Here is a 25,534-nt window from a genome sequence, read left to right as displayed (position 1 = left end):
ACATGACATTTGTCTAACTTCACATGCATTAATTTTGTGTTACTAAACTCTTTATCAGACTTCAGACCTGTTTCCCATATAAAGGGATATAGATATAGATGACATAGATATAGATATAATCTTTGAGGACTTTATAAGATTATAATAATGATTAACATTCTTAGAATTTCTATACCTAAAATTAGCTTATCTGAAATGAGAATTTCACCATTGTTATACTGGCCCTTACACATTTCCATAATCATAGCTCACATTAGCTCATGTTAAAGCTTTGTTTATGTGTATGTAAACCCCTACATTAATGTTATACATTCTGAAAATTTCACCCACACAGCGCTAATTATTATTCACACATTAGTGCCTATTAGCATGGGTTTCTTTCTTCCTTTTTTTACTTTTTTTTTTTCTTTTCTTTTCTTTTTTTTTTTTTTTTTTTTTTTTTTGCAAATGTTTCAGCCAGCATTTGGATTTCACTTACTTGGCAGAACCAACTTGTTATCATGGTTTTCAAAGTCTGGCAGCCAGCCTAAGAAGTGACCTATTTTGCTGTCCGAATTTCCTGTCCTCCTCATCATTACAGATATAAACAGATAATCTGTTAAACTCATTGAAACTTTCTTGAAAAAAATAGCAAAATGGAACTTCAGTAGGTCTCCAGATTCTATTGTCAAAGCAATAAAGAACAACCTTTTAGCAAACTGGAGTTCATTTGATTGTGTTTGATATGCAATTATTGGTAGGAAATTCATCCATTTTTAACAATTATAGATTTTTTTAAGTCAGTCCTATTTTGTAGAAATCTTAGAAAATAAACATTTAAACATACTCAGGGGCATGACTTACTTAAATTGAATCCCAAATATAACATACATTAAGATGTAATATTGAAGTTAGCCCATATCAAGAGAGTGAGATTACTCTAAGGATTTGGACTCATATAGTAATAATGAAGTTGAGGTTAATTTTAAATATTGCATATAGCTTGCTGGGGATACAAACTTAAGAGCCAGCATTGAGCAAACAACTTTGAATTAATTACTATTTATTGAACAGTAATAAAGGGTAATCTTTTTTTTCTAAACCCTATAAATTAAATGTTTTCTTTCGGTGGTTTAAAAATATAACTCATTTTATGGAGTGAATTCCTAGAAGGAAATAATGGATTTGTAGACAACAGAAGCAGGAAAATGAACCATCACATTTTCCTATATGCTCAGCTTGGCTGGCATTAAATCTTTCAAAATCTCAGAGTTGGAAGGAATCTTAAAGGAAAAGTCAATCGAGAAAGAAAGGTAGAAGACTCATGAGTATCTCAGTCCAGAATGCTATCACAAAGTACCATAGAATGGGTGGCTTATAAATAACAGAAATTTACTTCTCACAGATCTAGAGGCTGGCAGTATGAGATCAGTATGTCAGCATGCTGAGTTCTGGTGAGAGTCCTTTTCTAGGTTGTAGACTACCTTCTTTTCCTTGTATCCTCACATGATAGAAAGAGGGCAAGACAGCTCTTTGGGGTCCCTTTAAAAGGGCACTAATCTCATTCATGAGGACTCCACCCTCAAGACCTAATTATGTCCCAAAGGCCTCACATGGGGGATAGGATTTCAGCATATGAACTGGGGGGTGGGGGACACTAACATTCAGTCCATTGCACTGAAGAAGAGGAAGCCATTCCTTGACACTCCTTTCCCTTAATTAGTTCATTAGCTAAAAGTCAAAATCTATCTGGAAAATTCTGCTTCCTGGTCAAGCTGACCTTGAGTTGAACCCTTAGCCCACAGTTTCTGGGTTTACTCCATTGAAAATAAAATATTAAGGTTGTCTCTTCAACATACACTTGATTCTGGAACCCCTGTCCCTAGGCATTTAGTGCAGTAGCATCCCAAAGGATTAAGGTGAAAATCTCTGGGCTCCTCTGGAGGCTGGAGAGAACAGTGTGAAGCAACTAGTTCAGGGAATCCACATGTTAACTGCAGCAGGACCATCAGTATAATATGGAGGAAGTAAATCCAAAGAATAAGGGAGTAAAAGCAAAATCAAAGATAAGGTCCAGTAAGTACTCAGAGCACTAGGGAACAATAAATGGAAACTCAAAAGAAGGAACAAAGTTCACTGAGATCTGCTGGGGTTAAATAAAAACAAGATCACAATACAGAGAAGACAAAAGTCAAACCAGAGACATTGCAAAGACTGGAGATCCAACAAGCTATGAGAGCCAATGCGTTCCTAAATGGTCCTTTTGATGTGGTAACTTTGGGGGCTATTGCTAATCCTAAAGGATTTTATAGATATGGAAAGTCATTCTATAGATTTGGAGCATTTTTCTGGCTTTGTACTTCCATGACTTCTGGCTTGCCATCTCTTGGTACCTGTGGTCATCCAGAAATGTTTCCCCCTCGTCCCTTATATTTCAAGTTCTAGAGGTCCAGACTATGCATTTATTCTTCAGTTCCTAGTATACTGTTCTACAAAGTGCAAGTTCAAAATAAAAAATTGAAATTAATTGAAATATAAATAGACTGAATGGTAAATATTTCCACATCTCTGGGACTGTGTTTCATTTCATGTTGTGTTAGACTTGTCTTTGGCTATTTAATTCAATTGCTTGGGGTGTGATGGAAATGACGCCAAGGTCACAAGTTCAGTCCTTGTGTGAGCAGCTTGCTGAGCTCTATTTTGTGGCCATAGAGTCCACTGGCCAGCTGTCTTGAAAGTGCATGACACTGGCCACCAGAGAATGAGAAGAGATATGGGGGATCAGAGGAGACTCCTCACTTCTGATAACAATACAACTCAGAATGTCTGACTCATAATAAATTGGACTTTTCATAGAGGGTCTTGTTTCCTTTGGGAATTCCATTCAAAACGTTATAATACTAAATACAAACTTATAATACTTTTAGAAGTCCAGGAAAGAATGAGCCACATATAGAGTTAGGCAGCACAATGGAAAGAGCAGAAAAATCAGCAGTGGGAGCCCAAGGCCTGAGCCTTCTCTATACTACTTGGGACTAATGTGATCCCTAGGACAAGTTTTTAAATCATTCTGAACTCCAGTTTCATTATGTGTAAAAACTTAACTCACAGCATTGTTAGGAGAATTAGGGGAGATAATATTACCATCATAACTAACTGCTTAGTAAATGTTAGGTGTTAGTAATAATTTAGAGTTGCAAGTAGATGGAAAAAAAATAGCTGACCACATATGAGAACAGCAGGGACCCAAGAATCAGAGTATCACAGTTGTCAAGGATTGCAATGATACATCCTATCCTGGGTTTTACAGATAAGCATTGGAGAAGCTCAAGTTTGAGTGCCTTGCTTGGTTGTCACAGATTGACAGAGCTGAGACTAGAGCTTCCATCTCCATGTCCAATCTCATTGCTCCTTCATGCTTAGCAAGAGGAGGCAGTCTGAATTCCAATGAGGAATGTAATATTTAGATACTTTAGTAAGTCCCCTACTGAACATGAAAAACACCATAACTTGGTTACTTCATTCAAACAATATTTATTGAGTGCTTACCAGATGCTGAACACTGTCCTAGGTACTGGATATTTGGGATCCATCAAGATAAATATAAAGGACACATACCAGATGATTTCTCATATGTGGAATTTATGAAACAAAACAAATGAGCAAAGGGGAAAAAAGGGAGAGAAAGAGAGAAGAAAACCAAGAAAGATTCTTTTTTTTTAATGTTTATTTTTGAGAGAGAGAGAGAAAGAGAGAGACAGAGCATGAGTCGGGGAGCGGCAGAGAGAGGGAGACACAGAATCTGAAGCAGGCTCCAGGCTCTGAGCTGTCAGCACAGAGCCCCACGTGGGGCTCGAACTCACAGACCATGAGATCGTGACCTGAGCCGACGTGAGACGCTTAGCCTACTGAGACACACAGGTGCCCCCAAAAAACAGATTCTTAATGACAGAAAACAAACTGATGGTTACAACAGGGGTTGTAGGTGGGCGGGGGGTGGTTATATAGGCGATGAGGATTATGGAGTGCGTTTATTGTGATGAGCACTGAGTGTTGCAAGCAAGTGTTGAATCACTAAATTCTACACCTGAAACTAATATTATGCTGTATGTTAACTAACTGGAATTTAAATAAAACTTAAAAAAAAGAATGTAAAACAGGCACTGTCCTTGTGAAGACAAATCTCCAGAGAACCACCACCATGTAAACAAATGAATACAATTTAGAACCGTAAAAGCCCACGGAAGGCGCTGTACAGTAAAAGAAATCCTGGAACTTCTCAAGAAGAGGTGATTGGGCGACTGCCTCAAAACAGCTATGTTATGTTATGCCAGTATTATCAGAGATTGCCTGTCTGTTATCCCTTCTCTTACATTTGCCCTTAGAAATGCCTTTCAAAGAATACTTCGAGAAAAACTTTGACTCAACATTTTAGTATGTATGGTTGCTCTGTGACCATTTGGTAGTAGAATGTGGACCTGAGATTCAAATAGAAAACAATGTTAAATTTACTTCTGTGGCTTTTTGACACCCCGAATAGCTTGGTAATAGCAGAAATTCCTACCTCCAGGGATTTTCCAAAATTAATATCCGGAAGCCTTGGTCTGCATGTCTGAATAGATAGGTTGTCCAGTGAAAAGTTATGGGACTCTATTTTTCTTCAGCGTTTATATTCTCACTTTTGAAAGGTTGTGGCGGGGCGGAATTTACAACCATCTTTGTTCACTATGTGTATTCCACCTGCTCATGGGTCTCATTCTCCTATAGTCACTTGTAATCAGAAACCTCCATTCAGGACAACTGCCAGAAACATTGTTCTATTCCATTTGTTTGGAGACACCAATGGTCAGGTAATACTTTGTTGGTCAAAGAATAACTCTGCTATGTTGTCTCAACTTTAAAAAGTAGATTTACAAAGTTGTTGAATATTTCCTCAGGGTCACCTTCTGTGCACTACTTTTTTGTACTCTCAATCCACGCTCTTCATTGACTAGCTTCGACTGATTGACACATTCTTTGATTAAACAAGTTATCCCTTGATCAAAAATTAAAACCAAAAAAAAATAATTTGATGGATAACCTGAGTACTCATGTTAACATTCAAGAAGCAAGACTTTGTATTATATCCCAAGATTACAATGAATTAATCTAATTTGAAAAAAAAGATACATTTTCAATTTTTTTTTTTTTATAAAATAGAGCTCCTAACCATGAATAAAAGTAATGCCCTAAGTAAAGGTGATAGTGCTCAAAGATTCCCGTTTGGTTTTTTAAGAGAGGTGAAGAAGGGGAAGGAAAAAATATTTTTCTTTATGCAACCAAAAAGATCTGCATTTTAAACAGCCTCCTCCTACCAAAAAAAAAAAAAGCCACCATCTTTAATTTCTTTAACCAAATTGAGCAGGTATCGTGGTTTTGCAGCTTTACATTAGGTTAATGTAAAGGCTGTGTTCATTTCACTTACTGTATAATTAGGATTTGAGTCCAAATCCCAGAGTGCATATGACAGGGATTTTCTTAAGGAGACTATCTGCTCTTCTCAAAATGGCCTTCTTATTTCTTGTGTTTCTAACATCAGAAAAGTGAGTATAAACAAACAATAGATGACCTTTATGAGTAAAACATCTGAGCACAGAAAGATTAATCGACCTCCATCAGCCAGTCATTAAATCAAATAGGAGCTTTTCTTGTACTTTTAAACCTCCGATTTACAGTCAGGCCAATTGTGTAAAAAGGCTGGTAATACAGTGACGCCCAATGCCACTGGGCTTTAGAAAGCTGACAGTTCCTGTAAAATAGTCATTAAACAACCTCTAGAAGAGACTCATCAGCAGATGCCCCCAGGTGAAGGAGAGAGAAAGCTGAGAGAATGAAGGAGAATCTAACATCTTAGCATGACTGAATTAAACAGAGCATATTATGCTGATTTCCAGAGTCAGCCCAGTAATTTAATTTTCAGAGCAGTTCCTTTGATTGTAGCAACCATTTTATGAAACATTAATAAAACTTTGTGTGTGTGTGTAACACACATCTCTTTTCCATTTAATTAAGAAAAAGTAGTCAACATATTTAAATTTGCTGACCATTAGTTCCATAAATGCCAAAAAATTTTGTTGTTATTTTTGAAAAAGCAAAGGAGCAGAATAATATAGCTCCCACTGTATTGTTCCCTAGTAAGCACAGAATAGGGAAAAAGAAATAAAGTACATAAAGTTATTACATGTTAGTCCATAGGATTTTACATTAAGACTCTGAGCTAAATCACTGCTATAATGTATAATCCAAATGTGATTTTGTAGCTCCTGTATAATGATGTCTACTGTGCATCCAAATTAATTGTTATAGAATACACATTGCCCTGTATACTGTTTATCAAAGATTCTAAGACAAACAGATATTCCTGGATCAAGATACCCAGTGGAAAGTTGTGTCTACTGAATTTTGTTATACATTTTAAGTAACAGCAGATTCACAGATATGAATGTTTCAAAGAAGGAAGGGACCTTAGATAATTAATATGGATGTGCCTCACTTTACAGAATATGTAGATTCCTGAAATGTGCATCATAAAACTATTTTCTTTGCAAGTTAACTTATACTTTCTCATTTATTTCCATCATAAAGCTAAAGATCCATTCTCACTGAAGTAATTTTTGGCTCAAAGACAATGATCACATTTAAGAATGAATCAACCTTTTTAAATCAGTGGCAAATTTTATATTCAAATCTAGTAATTATCCTTTGCCTGAGCTTTTTGCTATAATTCTCTCTTGTCTTTCATGACACAACCCTTATTATTTTAACTTCATTGTTAGATGCCTTGTATTCCCTACTCTACTTTATTTTTTAAAGAAATAGCCATATATAAATGATAAATAAATAAGTCAGAATATCCCTTCAAAATAACATACAAATATAAACAAGACTTTTGTTAATAAGTAGTTTAAAAAAAAACAGCCTACATTGTCAGTCCCCGCAAGAACATGAGTAATGTCACAGCTAAGGCAGCTCTGGAGGACATTAGGGTCCCAGAGACCTGGGTTTACTGCAGGTGCTGCAGATGACTGAAGACCTCTCCGGGTCACTTAGCCTCTCTGGGACTTGGTTTCCTCATCATTAAAATGAAAAGGCCACACTAAAGGTTTTTTTGTTTTTTTTTTCTTCTCCCATCATTATACCTCTGGGATCCTAATAAAAGTGTTCTCTCTATGTAGACCTAGTTAGTACTTTCTATGGTTCTTGACATACTTATTAACAATAATGTCCTTATTAAACTTTTGACAGTCTCACCTCATAGTAAGATGGACACCACCAAAAAGACCATGGCCACATGTTATTATATACAAGAGAGCCATTCCCCAAATTGTGTGCGTTTAATGGTTATTCCTATATTTGTTTTCCGTATTTTTATGTTGATGGGTTTTCCAAGTTCTTCTATTAAACTATAAAATATCTATAATTATTTCTGTTCTGAGTTCACAATTTGGAACTTGATGTTTGTGTCTATATTTGGGATTCAAAACAATACCCAGTTTTCAAGCATAGCATTCAAGTGTTTTTGGAGATCACTATTGTGTATAAAAGTCTGCAAAGGAGTGTCAGAATTTGCTTCATCTCATTATACCAAACATATTAATTAACTCTTTAAGTTCTATATTCTTACACAATGAATAATCTGTTGGTAAATCATAAAGATTCACATTTAAGCCCATAACTAAGGCATTTGCTCATCACCAACTCTAAAATACCCATAAGATTAAGCACCACACATTCAGGGAAGGAAGGAAATAGAAGATAGTTGTTTAACGGACTTTCATCTGGGAAAGATTTTATTAAGAGCCTCTTTCCTATACGCCAAGATATGAATGCTTGAGTATAATTCAATTTTATACAAAAGAAAATTCCACTCAAATCTAAAGATAGAATATTTCTATTTCAAGTTACTTTCCACTGAATTACTGAGAAGAATTGAAAGATAGCAATCCGAAGTCCTAAATGTATGAAATAAGTCTTCAAATGGGAAATAACATTTGCAAATTCTTGGGGCCATGGATGGCAGGGGAGTAAGGCCAACTGTTCAGTGTGTTAAGGTTAATTCCATGGTGTGCAGCAGGAATACAGTCATCTTGTATTGCCACACTGGTGGCAAACCGGGTTGGTGTGTGTGGTCATTTTCCTGGGATTCTCTTAAAAGGGAAGCACGGTGTAGAACCCCAAATGCCAGCCCTAAGTTACACAATCTACTGGGCTACACTTTTTTCAAAAGTTTAATCTCCATTGTTAGTCCTGTGAAGAACAGCCCTGCCCTCTCTATTTTCTTACAGAGCTGCTTTTGATGGAAAACTTTGTGGATGTTTGTGATATTGCTCAGAGCCCATTGGCAGATGAGCATCTCTTGCTGTGGCCTCCATCATTATTTGCCTGTCTTGTCTATTAACGAGCACTATCATCCCATCGTGGGATGACAGCTGCAACACGTACTCAGGCGCAATAAACAGCTAAATGAGGCGCACAGCAATTTCACTTGTCACCAGCGCCCTCGGCACGACTGGCTGCACAGCTTGATGCATAAATTCATGAGGCTGTTGCATATGATGGAGTATGCTTGGCTGAAAGAGGTGATGGATAGCAGGGCAGCTAAAAATGGCCATCACCTTGACTCTGTCAGGACATTTTTTAAAACTACCCCATCAGCTTTCTTGTATTCAATGCACTATCATAGCACTGAAGACTAAGGTACTGATTTGATACTTTTCTTCAATAAAGACTTTTGGAGAGTTTTCTCTAAAAGGAGGTGCCATGTACTGAGGTGGGTACATTTATTCATCATTAGCTCTGATGCTGCTAAATTAAGTTATGTGCAAGAGTAGAAGTTACTACTGCATAAAAAAATCTCAGAAATCAATTTAAGTCTTAAATAATGTGGGGAAACAACATGAGTTTTTGAAAACACTTCCAAATCATATGGTAGAGTGGTGGATTGGCTAGCCTGAGATTTGAAGAATTTGAAAGTATGGCATGAGAATATTCAAACACATAGACTCCAGAGATAGAACTTGTGTACAACTCGTTACAACATTGAATAATATTTCAGGGCACATGATTACAGCAGCATTGGCAATGCATTTCCTAGTTAATATACAAAACACAAGCAAGGATTAATACTTTACAAGAGTACTTCCATCAAGAAGTGCTGGACTGGGGACTTTAAAAATAACCAATGATACAATGCATTCATTTCTCTAAAAATACCCCTGTAACCTCTTACTTACTCAGCTGCCTGAATTTAAGCCAGAACTCCAACCACCATAGGCAAGGCCCTGGGTGTCCCACTGGAATGGGCTATACATCCTCCATCTATGTTAGTGGAAGTCATCTAAGGAAGACAAATATAAAGGCAACAAAATCAATGAGGCAGTTTCCTGCAAAGCTTTATGCATTAATCTCTATCACACAGAGATATATACACACACCAGTATAAGGGAAGGAAGTCACTTGTTCTCTAATAAAAGAGAAAACCTTTGATAATAAGCAATTAATAAAGTTGTCATGATTAGTTATGCAACTATGAATCAACATGTGCAGTAAAAATGACCACTTTCTATAGACAAAAAATATCTATGATTCAATCATAGTGAAAACAGTCATTAATATGGGTGATTATGAGTGACCCTTATAGCTACTTTGCTTCTCTTCCTTTTGTAATAAAGTAAGAGTTGTCTTCAACTCAGCAAGAGTTACTCTAACAATTTAGACACATATGCACTAGATCAGAGAGTAAATTTATTAGCTATTACCCTTTTTGTTCTTAACTTCCCATATTCAAACCCATGTTTCCCAAATCGCCTAAATTTAGCAAAGTTATTTTGAAAAGAAAGCTGGAGAAAGGTAAAATATATGAGAGATAATGTTCTTACTAATGTGAATCCAAAGTACCATACCAAATGTTAAAAAGAAATTTCCAAATACATAGGAGGAAAATACTTTGGAATTGTTTGAGAGGCAGGGACCTTTTAAGAAGACAATTACATGGCATGGTATCTGGTGATATCCTTAACATATTGCCCTAATTGGCAATCATCTGACTAATCTCAGGACTAGGTGGATTTGATGTAAGTAAGGAGGCATGAGTATTGGCCATTGGTGGGTAGGAGCAGATGAAGAGGAGAAATTTTGACGAAGTTGGGAAGATTAAGAAAATTCCCTATCAGTAAGACTGCAATTAGAAGTCATTGTGAACTAATAAGGATAAAGATAACAACAGGTATTGTAGGCCTTCTTTATGCCAAGCATTGCAAGACTTGGATAAGGATGAGGTAAATGAGACACTACACTCAGGTTACACAATTTAAAGGCATGCTGAGAAAAGGTCAATCATAAAGATAAATGGTAATTTAATACAATATATTTAACACAGAAATTATTGCAAAATATTCACGATTGTATGAATTTTATCATTGCATAGAAATTACTACAAACTTAGTGGCTTAAACATCCATTTATTTTCTCACAGTTTCTGTGGGTCAGAAGTCGGTGACAGCATGGCTACTGCATGGCTGGGTCTGCTCAGGATCTTACAAGGCTGAAATCAAACTTTAGCTCATGATTCCCTTCCACTCTTGTTCCTGTTAATAGCAGAATAGAGATCTTTGTGGTTGTAGGACTTGTCATTGTTGCCTAGTCAGTTTCATACCTTGTGGCTGTTCCTCAGTCCTTTTCTGTGACTCCTTGCTTCTTCAAATGCAGTGGTGGCAAGGTGAATCCTTCCTACCTTCAGATCTCCCTTATACCTTCTCCCTTCCTCTTTTGCTATCAGCCAGAGAAAGCTCTCTGCTTTTTAAGGGTTTGTGCGATTGGATCAGGCTCACCCAGATAATCTTCCTACCTTAAGATCAACTGTGACCTAACATAGTAACATAACATAACATAAAACATAACATAACATAACATAACATAACATAACATAACATAGCAACATAACATAACCATAAGAGTGATAGTACATCACTCATCTTGTTTACAGGTTCTGAGGATTAGCAAAGGAAATTTCTGGGGTGCTATTTTATTTTATTTTTTATTTTTTTGAAAAATTTTTTATGTTTATTTATTTTTGAGAGAGAGAGGGAGCACAAGAAGGTAAGGGGCAGAGAGAGGGGGAGACAGAGAATCCAAAGCAGGCTCCAGGCTCTGAGCTGTCAGCACAGAGCCGGACACGGGGCTTGAACTCATGAACATGAGATCATGACCTGGGCTGAAGTAGGATGTTCAACCAACTGAGCCACCCCTGTGCCCCTGGGGTGCTATTTTAGATTCTGCCTACTACAAAGATGAACAAAGTCTCAAAATCTTAAAGATTATATTTAACCCTGCACCTGCACAACCCTGACTCACTTCCTTACCCAACCCAAACATGTTTCTGATAAAACTTTTCTTTTTACAAAAACAGTCTATGAGTCATAAATTGCCAATTTGATTTTAATATTAAGATATCTTTTGATTGGGGCCACCTCCCCTTTATTTTTATACCCATGCTAAGTGCCTCGATGACCCCATATCAGTTTCAGCCCTTCATGTTCCACCTCCACCTTTTCATTTGCTACAGTCTTGGAAGCAGTTTTCTCTGCAACCTTGTAGTGTGAAGACTGGCGTGACCAGTCCCTATCACTAATGGGGACACTCAGAGAAGAAAAGTAATTTGCTCACATTCATATAGGTATTAAAAAACAGAGCTGGGATCCTAACTCAGATTCATCTGACTCAAGAAACACTGTTGTGAATTCATTCATGGGGCTTACTAGGAGGGATTGATGAGTACAGGCTATGTCAGAGACTCAGAATCATGGATTCAGAAGGATTTTACCCAGCATTCACACCTTATTGATTTAAATTATTAAAAATTTGTAAGCCTCAGGTTGAGATAATAAGATCTACTTTTTATAGGTTTTGGAAGGAGTGAGTGACAAGACTATAAATTCTTTAAGTTCAAAGACATCTTCTTTGATGTTGTATATAACTATCACACAATAATTTTTTGAATAAATTAATATTGAAGGAATGAGTGAGATGAAACAATATAAAAACTCTATGATTGGAGTGCCTGGGTGGCTCAGTTGGTTAAGCATCCAACTCTTGATTTCTACTCAGGTCATGACCTCATGGTTCGTGAAATTGAGCGCTGTGTGGGGCTCTGCACTGATAGTACAGAGCCTGCATGGGATTCTTTCCCTCTCTTTCAGCCACTCCCCTGCTCATGTGTGCTCTCTGTCTCTCTCTCAAAATAAATAAATAAATAAAATAAACAAATAAAAGAAAAAAAACTAAAAATTCTGTGATCTATGAAGTACCATACAAGTATGATATGCCTTCTATAGAAACATTAGATGTTTGTTAGGGAAATATCCAATTTCTAAGATGTTTTATGGAGATGTCTCTTATGATCAGTTTCCTCAATATAATAATTAGTAGAAACCAAAGGCCTAGATTATAATATTAGACACACAGTGGTCTAAAGGTGGTCTCTGATGCTCCTTCAATTGGTGACACAAAACTGAGCAATGTGGTGACTAGAACTGGCTGTAATAATTGTAAACCACAAAATTCCTCAATGGCAAATTAGTTTTTATTTATCAGAATGTAGATTATGTTGCACAGTGGCTATTGGTTAGGAACCAATCACTGACCCCCCAATTAGTTCAATCAAGGAAAGAAAGAGAGGAAGAAAAGATGTCCGGAGGCAGGAAGAGAGGGACAGAGAGGAAGAGGGATGGGGTAAAGGGAGAGAAGAAGGAAAGAAATAAAAATGAAGAGAGAAAGAGTGGGGGAAGAAAGAAAGAAAGAAAGAAAGAAAGAAAGAAAGAAGAAAGAAAGAAAAGAAAGAAAGAGAAAGAAAGGGAAAAAAGAAAGAGGGAGGAAAGGAGGGAAGGAGGGAGGGAGGGATGGAAGGGAGGGAGGAAGGAAGGAAGGAAGATTTTTTTTTTCTTCGATAACCCAGATAATTAGATAGCATATTCTGAAATTATTAAACCAACTCCATAATTTAGACTTTAAAATCATTTGCATTTATTGAACAAATGTCTCAAGAACATTTTTATGTTGACGAAGTATGTCTTCTTGTTTTGGAAAAAAAATTTAAAAAGGCAATCTAACCTAAATGAACATCAGCCAAAGCAGAGTGAAAAATGTTGGAGAGGAATCAGGAGCTCTGAGCACATTTTATACTTGACTCTCTTGGCTAGGGTAGGGCTCAGCAGTAGTGTGCTCCAGATGATAGATTGGAGCTATACTTGGCTCTTTATGGATTTGGCTGATATCTGGCTGTCCAGAAACCCTTTCTTCCTCTAAATTGCCTTCAAATTCAAGAGAAAATGCAAATACCTATTTTTAGCCCCAAATTAACTCAATGCAATTTGTTTCTAATATCCTTGTTATGCTCTCTTCTGTTTATCTGTTGTATTATCTAGCAATATATATAGCCATATATTTAAAATATGAAACAAATTATATTTACCTCAAACTTTTATTAATTATGTAGTTTAAATCCATGGATATGCAAATAATAGATTCAGGATGCTAAACATAGTAAAGAAGCTGTAACTTATATTTATGTATGCATATATGTTTATAAGCAATATCCTTTTCCATTCTTTAATTTCATTCCCTCTCTTTTTCCTTACATATTGACAATGATGCATTCATTATATGGCATCATTTTTATATAAGAATACCACATAGACTATACATATGTGTTGTTTCTAAGTATGATGGCTTGAGTTAACATTTTTCTATTAATGTCCTGCCTTAACTTGTCTTTCTTTTTTACTTTATTATCTTGACTTTTGATTAATCTTTTTTTTTCCTTATACTACACACACAACAATGAGTGTTTCTATTTTAGAGCAACAGAGCTAGTCTATCAGAACCTAATCCAGATCCCATTTCACAGTGACAAAATGACTAAATAGTCACCTTGGTATGTTCCAGAATGAGAGTGCAAATTTAATAATCCTGATCATAACCTCTTTCCTTAGCTTCAACATTATCATAGATCTGATCATGTCATGCCCCTGCCTAAAACAATTCAATGACTTCACTGTGTCTTTAGGATAAGGATAGGCTATGAACATGGCTTCCAGAGCACATCAGGTCTGGCCCAGCTCCTGCCTCGCTGCCTGCCATCGTCCTGATTGCTCTCTACCCTTTAGCTATGCTTGATTTCTCCCTTTTCCACCCATGTGGACTAAATATTTATATGGGTTAATTCAAAACTCAAAAATAACTTTGTAAATCAGATGCTAACATTATTCCTTTGTACAAGTAAAGACACTTGTAGGCACAGAGAAGCTAAAAAACTTGCCAAGGATATAGAGATAAGAAACCACAGAACTAGAATCTTGACCCACAGATCAGCATTTAAGCACTCCTGGAAATTTCTATAAAGAAAGCCTATTTTGTTGTTGTTTTATTTGGTCTAATTACTTGGCAAAGCATCTTCGGAAAAAGAAGAATAATTAACCACTTTCTATGTAATGTTAATGTATCAGTCTTCCAATTACCTTCTCTAAGAACTTACTTCTTCTCACTTAGACCTAGTTTGATGTGCATTTCTTGTAAATAATTCCTAATAGAGACCAATCTCTCAAATATCATTAATGAATTTGACATCTTTTCAACATGTATATTCTCAAATTATTCATTAGTTTGTATAGTATTTTTGAGACTTGATATTGATTACTTTGTACAGAATTTTGAGACATTATGACTATGGTGATCAATGTTTCTGGCAAATGTTCATCTACAGCAAATCCAAATTAAAAGATTTCCTTCTAAAAGGCTATTTGCCCAGAGAGAACTCTTTCAAATAGGCAGGAAAATGTCAAGTAAGATTGGTTTGTCACTTTAATATTATAATAGTAAATGACAATTCCTGAGATATGACAGGGAAGATAACTATGGTACTTTTATAATAAAGTATTAATCCCGATTCCTTCCTCCATTGACAATGATATTGAATACTTATTAATGAATTCTTTACTATTCACTGGTAGGGAGCATTTTTAGTGAAAGGTACTTGGACTTTGAAATTTATAAGTCTTGCTCTATCGATTATACAAAGTAAGAAGTGACATCATGGCATGGAGATTTATGGGTGAAATGAACACTCTGATCACATTATTTTAGAATCTAAATTTCTCTTAAATGATTATAGATCAGATTTGCTCAAAATAAACTTGAGTATTTCTTGTTTGATACAAAATAGAATTAGCCGACTTAACTTTCGGTTTGATAAATATGGCTGAAATAAAAAATATAGAGTCTAATAAAGACAAATATAAACTAGAATGTCAGTGATTAATTGGGATGTTTAAAAACGTATGTACATTAGATAACAGATGGTTAAAATGCTTTGATTTAGGGATAGAATTTTGGTACTTACATGAATATGTGGCACTATTAGACACATACAAAAATATAAAAAGAAAGGACATTTCAGAAAGGAATCTGAGTTTATATGGAAATAAATTATAAATCTGGAAGAAATGTTGTTAAAGATTATTGGAAGATGAGTTTAAAGGTTAATAATCTAGCCAATATATGAGTAACAGTTAAAACTTCAATTCTCCTGGAATCTATCCCAATATCTCATACACTTTAAATGATTAATAAGTAATGCATAACAAACAAATGAAGAAATGAATGAATACATTTACAAAAATGATATTCCCATTCTTGGCATATATTTCATTCCTCTCTCATCCAGGTGACAAGATTTTGTAATTCAAGACTCAACAAAAAAGAAGTATTATTAAGCTATAATTTCTAAACCAGTACATTTTACTATACAAAAGTAACCGCTAAGGTAGGTATACAAAAAGAACCGCTAAGGAAGACTACGGTAGATTCAAATCTTAAACCAGAATCATGTATTAAATAAAACTCTCTTTTAGTTAGTGGCATAACAATGTCCCACTCACTGTGAAAATCTGAGTTAGCATCTATTCTACTTCTTACAATGAGATTTTTTTTTTAATCAAGAAAAGTTGGTGTTTGAATCTATAATATCAAAGCCACATCTTTAGTAATCCTCAGCTACAATCTAGATTCAGACTCATGCAGTATACTCTTAATTCAACCCATTTTCTTATTTCTCCTTTTTTTTTAAAGTTTATTTATTTTTGGGAGAGAGAGAGACAGAGAGAGAGAGAGAGAGAGAGAGAGAGAGAGAGAGAGAGAATGAATGGGGGAGGGGCAGAGAGAGGAAAAGAGAGAGAGAATCCCAACAGGCTCCACAGTGTCAGCATGGAGCCCAATTCGGGGCTGAAACTTACAGACCATGAGATTATGACCTGAGCTGAAGTCAGACGCTTAACAAACAGCCGCCCAGGTGCTCTTCCCAGTCAATTTTTACAGGTCTATACCGGTCATTTCATTGCCTTGTTCAGAATTCCTTATTTATTACTTTTTGCTAAATTTGTGTTCTTTGAACAGTTTGTAGGGGTCTTTTGAGAAGCCTCAGGGTCTCCAGAAGTAGGGAGGAAGAGAGATTGACAGTATACTGCAGGGCAGGAGCCTAGGTCTCTAACCAACTTCAAACAGAGAAGCACTACTTTTATCTGTTCCATAGATGAGGCTTCTATTTAGATTTTATTTGATGAAAGCCTGAAAACTGTGAAAACTAGTGGTCTATCTACAGTCTCAACTCCCATTCAAGCTCCAGTCATGGTCCAATAAATGACAGCACACCTGTGCAGATCTGTATTACACCATACTTTTCTGTGTTTGTTTCCCCCACACCAGATCACTCATGGCTTTGGCCATGGGTTGTGTGTGTCATGCTCTTCTGTCCTTGAATCTTCCTCCAGTTTCTTCTTGTTGAATTCCAAGTACCCTTCAAGGCTCTTCCTTCTTATCCTTGAAACATTCCTCTTTCAATTCTTTGGAATCTCAATCGCTCATTTTTGAATCTCTATAACAGCTATAGCATATTTTGCTTGTGTACTTGAATACATGTTTACTCATCTATGAGACTGTAAGCTCTTTGATGTCAAGAACGACAATAAATTCAAGTTTTCATATTACATGCTCATATTTAGCCCATTTTCTAAAACTTAAGTATACTGTTCATTTCTTAGATCAACTTTATTTAATTATTAAAAAAAAATCTGTACCATTATAGCTGATGCTGAGCATTTGACACATAATTTTTAAAATGGTATTTAAATGAATATGGCCAGAATTGATCTTACCAGTCAAAACTCAAGTGTACCAAAAACAGTACTCCTGGTTTTAAAGATGTGGAAACTGAAGGAGTAGGAGATTAAATTATATATATATATATATATATATATATATATATATATATTTTTTTTTTTTTTTTTTTTTTTTTTTTTTTTTTTTTTTTCACTTCACACAATGGATCTAGAGAATGAAAATGGTGTACCATTTTCTCCACTTAACCCACTAGGGAATGCTTATTTCACTTAGACTTTTCTTTTTTTAGTTTTCTTCAGAATGTTCCTGATAACCTCTGCTTAAACTTCCTTGAAAAGTTTTCTCCCTTTCCTCACTGTGTGAGCACCTTACATTTTGTGGCGATATAGTCTATATTTGGATAAGCCATACATATTTAGTTCTTTTTAATCTTACCTCACATCAGCCCTTCCAGTCCCTCAATCATTTTTGTAGGTCTCTCTGAATTCACTCTGGTATGATGACATCCTTCTGGTACTGAAGTTTTCATAAATGGACACACTTGTCTGACTCATGATGTGTTATCTCTGCATGTGCTGCCCAAACAGTTTTTATAAACCACTATATCATCCTGTGCAATCTCATACTAATTTTCTGTAACTATCACTCCCAGGTCTCATTCAACATTACCATTTTCCAAGTACAGTAGCTCCATTTCCCTGATTATCTGTGAATTTTTCATCCAAGATGCATTACTTTACATTTTTCAAAGCCTAATCTTATTTTGATATTTCCTACTCAAAGCTGTAACCTCTCTATATTCATAAACATATTTTCAGTTATAGCTAGTGCTCACAAGCCACCCAAATTTTATGAAATTTATAAATTTAAGATTCAGCTATCCTTTGTAATTATTAGTCTTAAATCAAGTTATATTATACAGACTCTTGCCATTTTTCTTTCTCTCTCCCCCAAAAGAAAATTAATACATGTCTTAGGTAGTGTTACCACTTAGTCTTTTGTCAGGTTATTTTACCTTTTGCTTATATGTTTTCATACAGATGACTGACACATTACACATTTCCCAGCCTCTTGGGGTTAGTTTTCTAAGTCACATTTTCAATATAACATATTAAAATACACATCCAGTTACGTATTGTCTCCTATGTTGCACACAAACTATTTTCTTTCCATTGTTTTACTAGAGCTTGAAAGCTGGAATTCAGGAATGTATTATACTTAAGTTACTCTTTCAGATCAAATGAAATAGTTGTTCCCCACACCCCTGTTTATGAATAGAGAGAAATGCTTCTTTTTAGGACTTATACCTTTATTCATCTTAGTCGGACACACGAAGCTTCAAAATTCCTTCCCTACTTCCTTCCAACACGTTCCTACCCATAGATTTTGCTGAGGGAAGGGGGCTCAGGTGATCCCTTAAGCATAAAATGGACTACATGCTGCTGTTTAGACCTGCAGTGAATATCTGACACAAAGGTAACCTATCTGGAGGCCTACCAGGTCATCTGATGCAAGAATTCTGTCTATAGGTGGATATAGTTGTGTAACATAGATTAATATTTTTATATATCTGCAAAGGTAATAGAAGTATTATTATTAAAATTCTATTAGTAGAGGAATTGAGAGATAAAGAGTTTGAATGGCTTGTTTAATTTTACACAAACCTATCAGTGGGAGGAATCCACCAGGAATCCAATATTGGTAACTGCAGGAAAGCTCAGAGTTAACCCAATACTGGATTTCCACTGACTGCAGAAAGTCTCTCTCCTACACATGCCTTTTAAAGCCAAAGCTTGGGGCCACCCAGAACTGTAGCTTGCTGGTAGCTGCAGCACTAACTCACATCATGGATTTTTTTTTTCTTGTTCTCAGAGGATTACCATTACTATCTTGCAAGGTCATTCCTCTATTCAAGAGGATGTTGTCTATATTTTATCTGGAGTTTTTAGATATTTTGTAGTGGGAAACTTTCAGGGCATCTAATCTGCCATTTGCCAGGAGAAAAAGACTGCAGTGACTTCATTTATCTGTCTGTATCCTCGACCTGGAATGTGTTTGAGAATGCCTATGCCTTGCATCCCTTCTGCCAAATGATGCCTGCAGGAAAAAGGTGGCAATGAATATATTTTTAAGCAACTTAACAGATGAATTGATTCATCACTCATTAATTGACTAAAATAATAGATCGATAACAATTGATTCAAACCTCTGCCTATTGAGCATTGCAGTCTGATAGAGATATCTTCCAAGGAACAGATGGAACCCAGAAATAGGTAGAGCACCTCTGTAATAATGACCTACATCCTGGGTCATAGAATCCTTTGCCTATCTAAGGAAATCAAGGAATTCTTTTCAAAGATAAATGTACATATACACATAATGTATTTGACCTATGATTTCATTAAGTTTTTGGAAGCTCGTCCACAGACCCCCAGGTATGTGTGGCACAGCCAAGATTTACCCTATGGAATCTGAATAATTTTGTAGCTACTGGTATCATTATCTCTGGACAAATGGCCACATCCCTGTTTTCCACAGTCACTTAAAATTACCCAGCTGTCACTGCAACATTAGTTTCAAAGTCACAGACAAAAATGTCTGATGGTCTCTGCTTGTGCTACACACCTAAAACACTAGATGCCAGACAGCTGGGAAGGTTAAGAGCTACCTCTTCTAAGCTTCTGTTAGAGACCCTACCTCCCATTTATTTTGGGGTGTTCTTCCAGAGAGGAAGGATGTTTGGATCTGGGTGGTTAAAATAACAAATAATCATTGAATCCTCATAAGCAAAAGCAGAAAAACAAAATTCTGGCTAAGTTGAAAAAAATTAACTGCATTTCACTATTCCAGTCCAGTGTTAATGTGTTTCAATACTTCCTTCATTTTCTCCCCTACTTGAATTTTTTATCATTGTTTTATCTTCAGTTTTGTTTTGCTCCTCTCACTTAGCATCAATATTATACAATAAACAGAAAACTATAAATTCCATAATTATAGTGATGTTATAAGGGCATCTGGGTGGTCGATTAGATGTCAGACTCTCGGTTTCAGATCAGGTGATGACCTCACAGTTTCATGAGTTCGAGCCCTGCATCAGGCTCTGTGCTAGCGACCCAGAGCCTGCTTGGGATTCTCTCTCCCTCTCTCTGCCCCTCAACCACTCACACTATCTCTGTCTCTCTCAAAAATAAATAACTTGAGGGGTGCCTGGGTGGCTCGGTCAGTTGAGCGTCAGACTTCAGCTTAGGTCATGATCTCAGGGTTGGTGAGTTTGAGCCCCGCGTTGGGCTCTGTGCTGACAGTTCAGAGCCTAGAGCCTGGAGCCTGCTTTAGATTCTGTGTCTTCCTCTCTCTCTGCCCCTCCCCCACCCACACTCTGTCTCTCTGTCTTGCCAAAATAAATAAACGTTAAAAAAATTAAAAATAAGGGTTCCTGGCTTGCTCAGTCCATTAAGCATCCAAATGAGGCTCGAGTCGTGATCTCATGGTTTGTGGGTTGGAGCCCCTCCTGGAGCCTGCTTTGGATTCTGTGCCCCTCCTTCTCTGCCTTCTCTCTCTGCCCCTTCCTTGCTTACACTATGTTTTTCTCTGTCTCTCAAAAAATAAATAAATGCTAAGAAAATTTTTTTAAAAATTAAAAATAAATGAGCTTTAAAAAATTCATAGTTATGTTATGTATTTATTTTACTATCTGTGTATTTATCTAACCACCAAAAAATTTGTCCATCTTTTCTTGGAACAAAAATATTAATAGCATTTATGTCTAGATAATACAATTTCAATTGTTAATCAGTGTTCTATGGCTTCTAGAGTGTGTTCTAAGATTTCTTCTTTACAAAAAGAAATTGAGTAAATGTAGTAAAATAAATCATATCAGTTTCCTTATTTCAATATTTTCTATCACATGGTATTTATAATCATAATTTTTAGTTGTAGCATAATTTCCATTGCATAATTGAGAGAAGTTGTATTAGCTACTACATTTTCTTTTACTGTCATAACAATGTATTTGTTTTCTGTTTTTGGATTACTTTCCAAAATAATTTCCATAAATGCAGTTATTGGCTCAAAGGTTGCAAATGTTATTACTCTCAATAGACATTGCCAAACTGCTTTCCAAAATCTTATACCAACTGATAATGCCACCAACAGAGAATGAAAGGTAATAATTTCATGACCTGCTTATTTACATTTGTAATATAATTTAAATTTTCTGATAACTTAATGCAAAAAAATGGCAATAGATTTTTGTTTTACTTTTCCTGGCCCTGATTATCTGAGCAAGGTTTAAAAGTTCCATATTTGTTTACAAACTTTTGCATCACCTTGTATTTTCTATTTTGTGCACTTTCTGTCCTATGCATATTCTCAAGTGTTATACATCCTTAAGTATAGTGTATCATTGAGTACTTTATTACATAACCATCCATTATGTTTACAAACAGAGAGTCATGTATTATACTCATCTGCATTAAGCACATGTACTTTTATTTTCAGATTTGCTCAAATGGGTCTACTTTTCTTAATTTGCCTACATCTTCCCTTTCCTCCTAAACAGGAAAAACTAGCAAATGCATGCACACACACAAAATCAAAACAAAATTGTTAATGGATAAATTAAGTGATAAGATTTTTTAATGTGTAGTTTGCTTTTTTTTTTAATTAACAACTCCAGATCACTTTCTCCCAGATTACTTATTTTCTTCAAATCATTTCTTTTATATTTGTTTGACTAAAAGCAAGTTTGCTTGCCTGATCATGAAGTATCAAGGGAGTCAATAGGGTTGGCTACTAGAGAATTTACAGCTTCATATCAATCATCTGCATTAGTGACAGAGAGAAAAAAACCGGTGTCAGTGGGGATTTATGGTGAAGAGTTATGGTGGTAAAAGGATAGATGAGAAAGATGCTTGTGACTTGTGACCGTGGGGATTTAGTCCAGCCACAATGAAGAGAAAAGGAAAGAAGCGTGCGTTGCTTGGCATACCCAGGGCAATGGATTAGGGAGAGAAAGGAGCAGTGAATAAAGGTCTGACTGAATGGCACTCTGCTGGAGGTGAGTACTGGAGTTCTTCATTTGCTCCAAACAAAATGTTTTGATCATTTTACTCCCAGGATAGCAGAAAGGGAGGGAAATGAAGAAAATTTAATGATCGGTTGGAAAAAGCAGAGAAATAATTTTGGAAGAGTCTGGTTATGATTGAATAGCAACTATGAAAAAGGGAAGAATTTTTTTTGCATATTATAGGGATGAGAAAATAAGCATGATGTTTGGAGAAATAATGAAATCTTGAATATATAAGAAATAATGAAATCTTGAATATATAAGTGTTGATATTAACCGAACACTGAGAAATGCAAGACTGGCAGAGGAGAGGGGAATGAGAACAGAGATTGGTGATTTATCTACACAGAGAAGGTAGTCAAAAATATCATAGAAAAACAGCTCTTTAAGAGGATGATTGAGAAAAAAATGCATCAGTCTCCCCAAGTATTACAGGACATGTGAAGTTTTGTGAGAAAGGTGATGACTCATCAGGGGATGATATTTATTGAAGGGCCATTTTGCGGCATGTGCCAATTAGTTATACATGTAGGAAGATGAATAACATGTATTTAAGCAGGAAAATTTCAAAGTATTGTCCTAGGAATAGTAAGGAAATAAAAGGAAGAAACCAGTTTCATCTAGGCATATTTCAAAAATCGTATCGAGAAAGTAAAATAAATTTTATGTTTTATTTGCCCTGAAAACCTGAAATGACAACTAGCAGCTACAAAGCCACAATTTTGCTTTGTGCTGAGGTTTCAGCAAATCATTTAGTTTTCATAAAAATTGGCATAATGTGTTTCCATTATAAGTATAATAACATATGTTTTTAAAATTTTAGAAATAACTGAAAGAAACAAGAAAGATTAACAAAGAAAGATTAACAAAACTATCACATCATTTGGGGGGATTTCTTGAATGTTTTTCCACTATTTTTTCCATGCATGGTATTTCTTTTTTGGTTTGACTCTTTTTTTTTTTTTTTTGAATATTTATTTTCTCATAGCTATAGTCACATGCAAACATAATATGTGGTGTCTTTTTTTCCCCACACACTTTACAACCATATGATTTTTTAAAAATTGTTTTAATGTTTATTCATTTTTGAGAGACAGAGACAGAGTGCGAGTGGGGGAGGGGCAGAGAGAGAGGGAGACTCAGAATCTGAAGCAGGCTCCAGGCTCTGAGCTGACAACACAGAGCTGGATTCAGGGCTCGGACTCATGAACAGCGAGATCATGACCTGAGCTGAAGTCGGACGCTTAACTGACTGAGCCACCCAGGCTCCCCTACAACCATATGATTTTTAAATTATTACATGGTAACACTTCAAAAAATTTCAAAATAGTCAAGAAGGTGGCTAAGGTACAATTTATCTATTTCTTTAATATCAAACAGTTGGTAAGGTAATGCTGTGATGGGTCATTTGATAAATTTTAACTTTTTATAATAATTAGTATCATCCAGTTCTCTGAGAAAGCACCTAAATGCAAAGCTAATACCTTTTTTCAATTATCTAGTGGCTGCATAACAACAACCTTAAGCTAAACAAAACAAAACGCAGTAACAAGCTCCCAAATCCACAACTTGGACAAGGCTTGCAGGAACAAAGGAACAGTTGAAGATGACCACAAGGTAAGTCACCTTCATTAGCATTTGTAAGCATCTGTTGAGGCTCTGTAAGACCCGGTACCCACCTTATTGGAAGATATAAATGAGATGGTATAGAATTTTCCCCAAGCAGTACACATGGAATATACTCCGGAAGGACTTGCTGCACTGAGATATGCCATAGGACTTGGGTGCCTTGAATCAGAGGCTACTAGGTGGAGAAACTCTCAGTGTGGAGGTACAAGGCAACCCTGATGGACCATCTTAAATCTTTCTGAGATCTTAACAAAGGATCTTACAGACGATACTTGGTTTGATCTTTGACCAGGATCAATTGTTCATTTGAGAACCATTTGCTGTCAAGAGTGATGGGAATGAGAAACAGTTTTATTTTAGGACCCCTACAAGTCCTAGACCATTTCTATTTCCTCACATTTTGTTTGTAAACTAATCAATTATTTTCTTAGCTCATCTGTTATCCCTCTCATTTTAGTGTAGGCAGCTAGAAGAAGTGAGACAGTACCTTCAATACTGTTTCTGGAAATCTCTTTAGCTAGACCATCGAGTTCATTAGATATAATTTCAAATTAACTCAGGTAACACTTGTCAAACTTTCTGCTACTACATAAGAAGGCCCCTCTTTTCCTGAATCTTCTTTAAGCTCTCATTGACAGCATCTTCTGGTCTCTTTAGATTTCTGCTAACACTCTCTTTGAAGCCCTCTGAGCTTTCTCTAATTATCTTTGAGACCCTTGAAGTTTACACATGCTGCCTGATCCCAAAGGCAATGCCACACACTTTAGGCCCTTTGTTACAGAAGCACTTTCAGGCACCCAAGTATGTTTCAATTATATATTCTTGCATAATACACCACTTCAAATTCAATGGCTTCAAACAACCTCAATCATTTATTTTGCTAACGAATTTGAAATTTTGAGCTTAGTAATTACAAAGTCAGCAGTTACAGTTTATCTATGCTCCTTCTTGTGTCAGGAAGGGGATTAGATCAACTGGGGGTTGTAAGATCCATTTTCATCTTGATAGATAGATTGGTGCTGAGAGCTCAGCAAGGATGTGGGCCAGGGGCCTGGTTCCTCTCTCCACAGGCCTTTCCATGAGCTGTTTGGGCTTTCTCACAATACATTGGCTGGGTCAGAGAGCAAACATCCCAAGTAAATCAGGTGGAAATAGTATCACCTTTTACAACCTCCTTGGAAATCACATAGTGTCACTTGTGATATGATCACAAGCCCACCTAATTCAAGGAGAGGGAACTTAGACCTTGCCTTTCAATGGGAGGTGTGTCAAAATCATCCTGTAAGAAGAGCATGTGGGATGATAGATATAGTTGTGACCCCTCTCACAGTAATATAATCTGCCACATACCTATCAGTATTCTTGAGGAAAATTAAAAATTCCCTACTGATAGTATTAAGTATTCTGGTTGGTAATACAGCCGTGGCAATTTGTATTTTGTTGTTGTTGTTTTGACGTGTGTGTGATATGCATGTGTGTGTGTGTGTATATATATTTATATATTTATATTTATATATATATTTATATATTTATATTTATTTATATTTATATTTATATTTATATTTATATTTATATTTATATTTATATTTATATTTATATTTATATTTATATTTATATTTATATTTATGTCTTCCTGGAGTAGAAGCTGGATAG

The 25,534-nt window shown here is 35.9% G+C and overlaps 1 long non-coding RNA gene across 4 annotated transcripts in view; it reads right to left on the bottom strand.

Annotated features, from left to right (window-relative positions):
- LOC132667410 (uncharacterized) overlaps positions 1 to 25,534 on the bottom strand; it is a 965,632-nt gene that overhangs the window by 13,298 nt on the left and 926,800 nt on the right. For all 4 annotated transcript variants that reach the window (XR_013555696.2, XR_013555695.2, XR_013555697.2 and 1 more), the window contains 2 exons: positions 10,491 to 10,604; positions 9,252 to 9,355 (listed from right to left, as the gene is read on the bottom strand). This is a non-coding gene — a long non-coding RNA (uncharacterized LOC132667410). The remainder of the gene's footprint in view (positions 1 to 9,251; positions 9,356 to 10,490; positions 10,605 to 25,534) is intronic.

The sequence above is a fragment of the Panthera onca genome, chromosome B2 (assembly GCF_046562875.1).
Source record: "Panthera onca isolate mPanOnc1 chromosome B2, mPanOnc1 haplotype 2, whole genome shotgun sequence".
NCBI lineage: Eukaryota > Metazoa > Chordata > Mammalia > Carnivora > Felidae > Panthera > Panthera onca.
The sequence above is the reverse complement of the archived record's forward strand: the minus strand, read 5'-3'. Positions and strand labels throughout refer to the sequence as shown.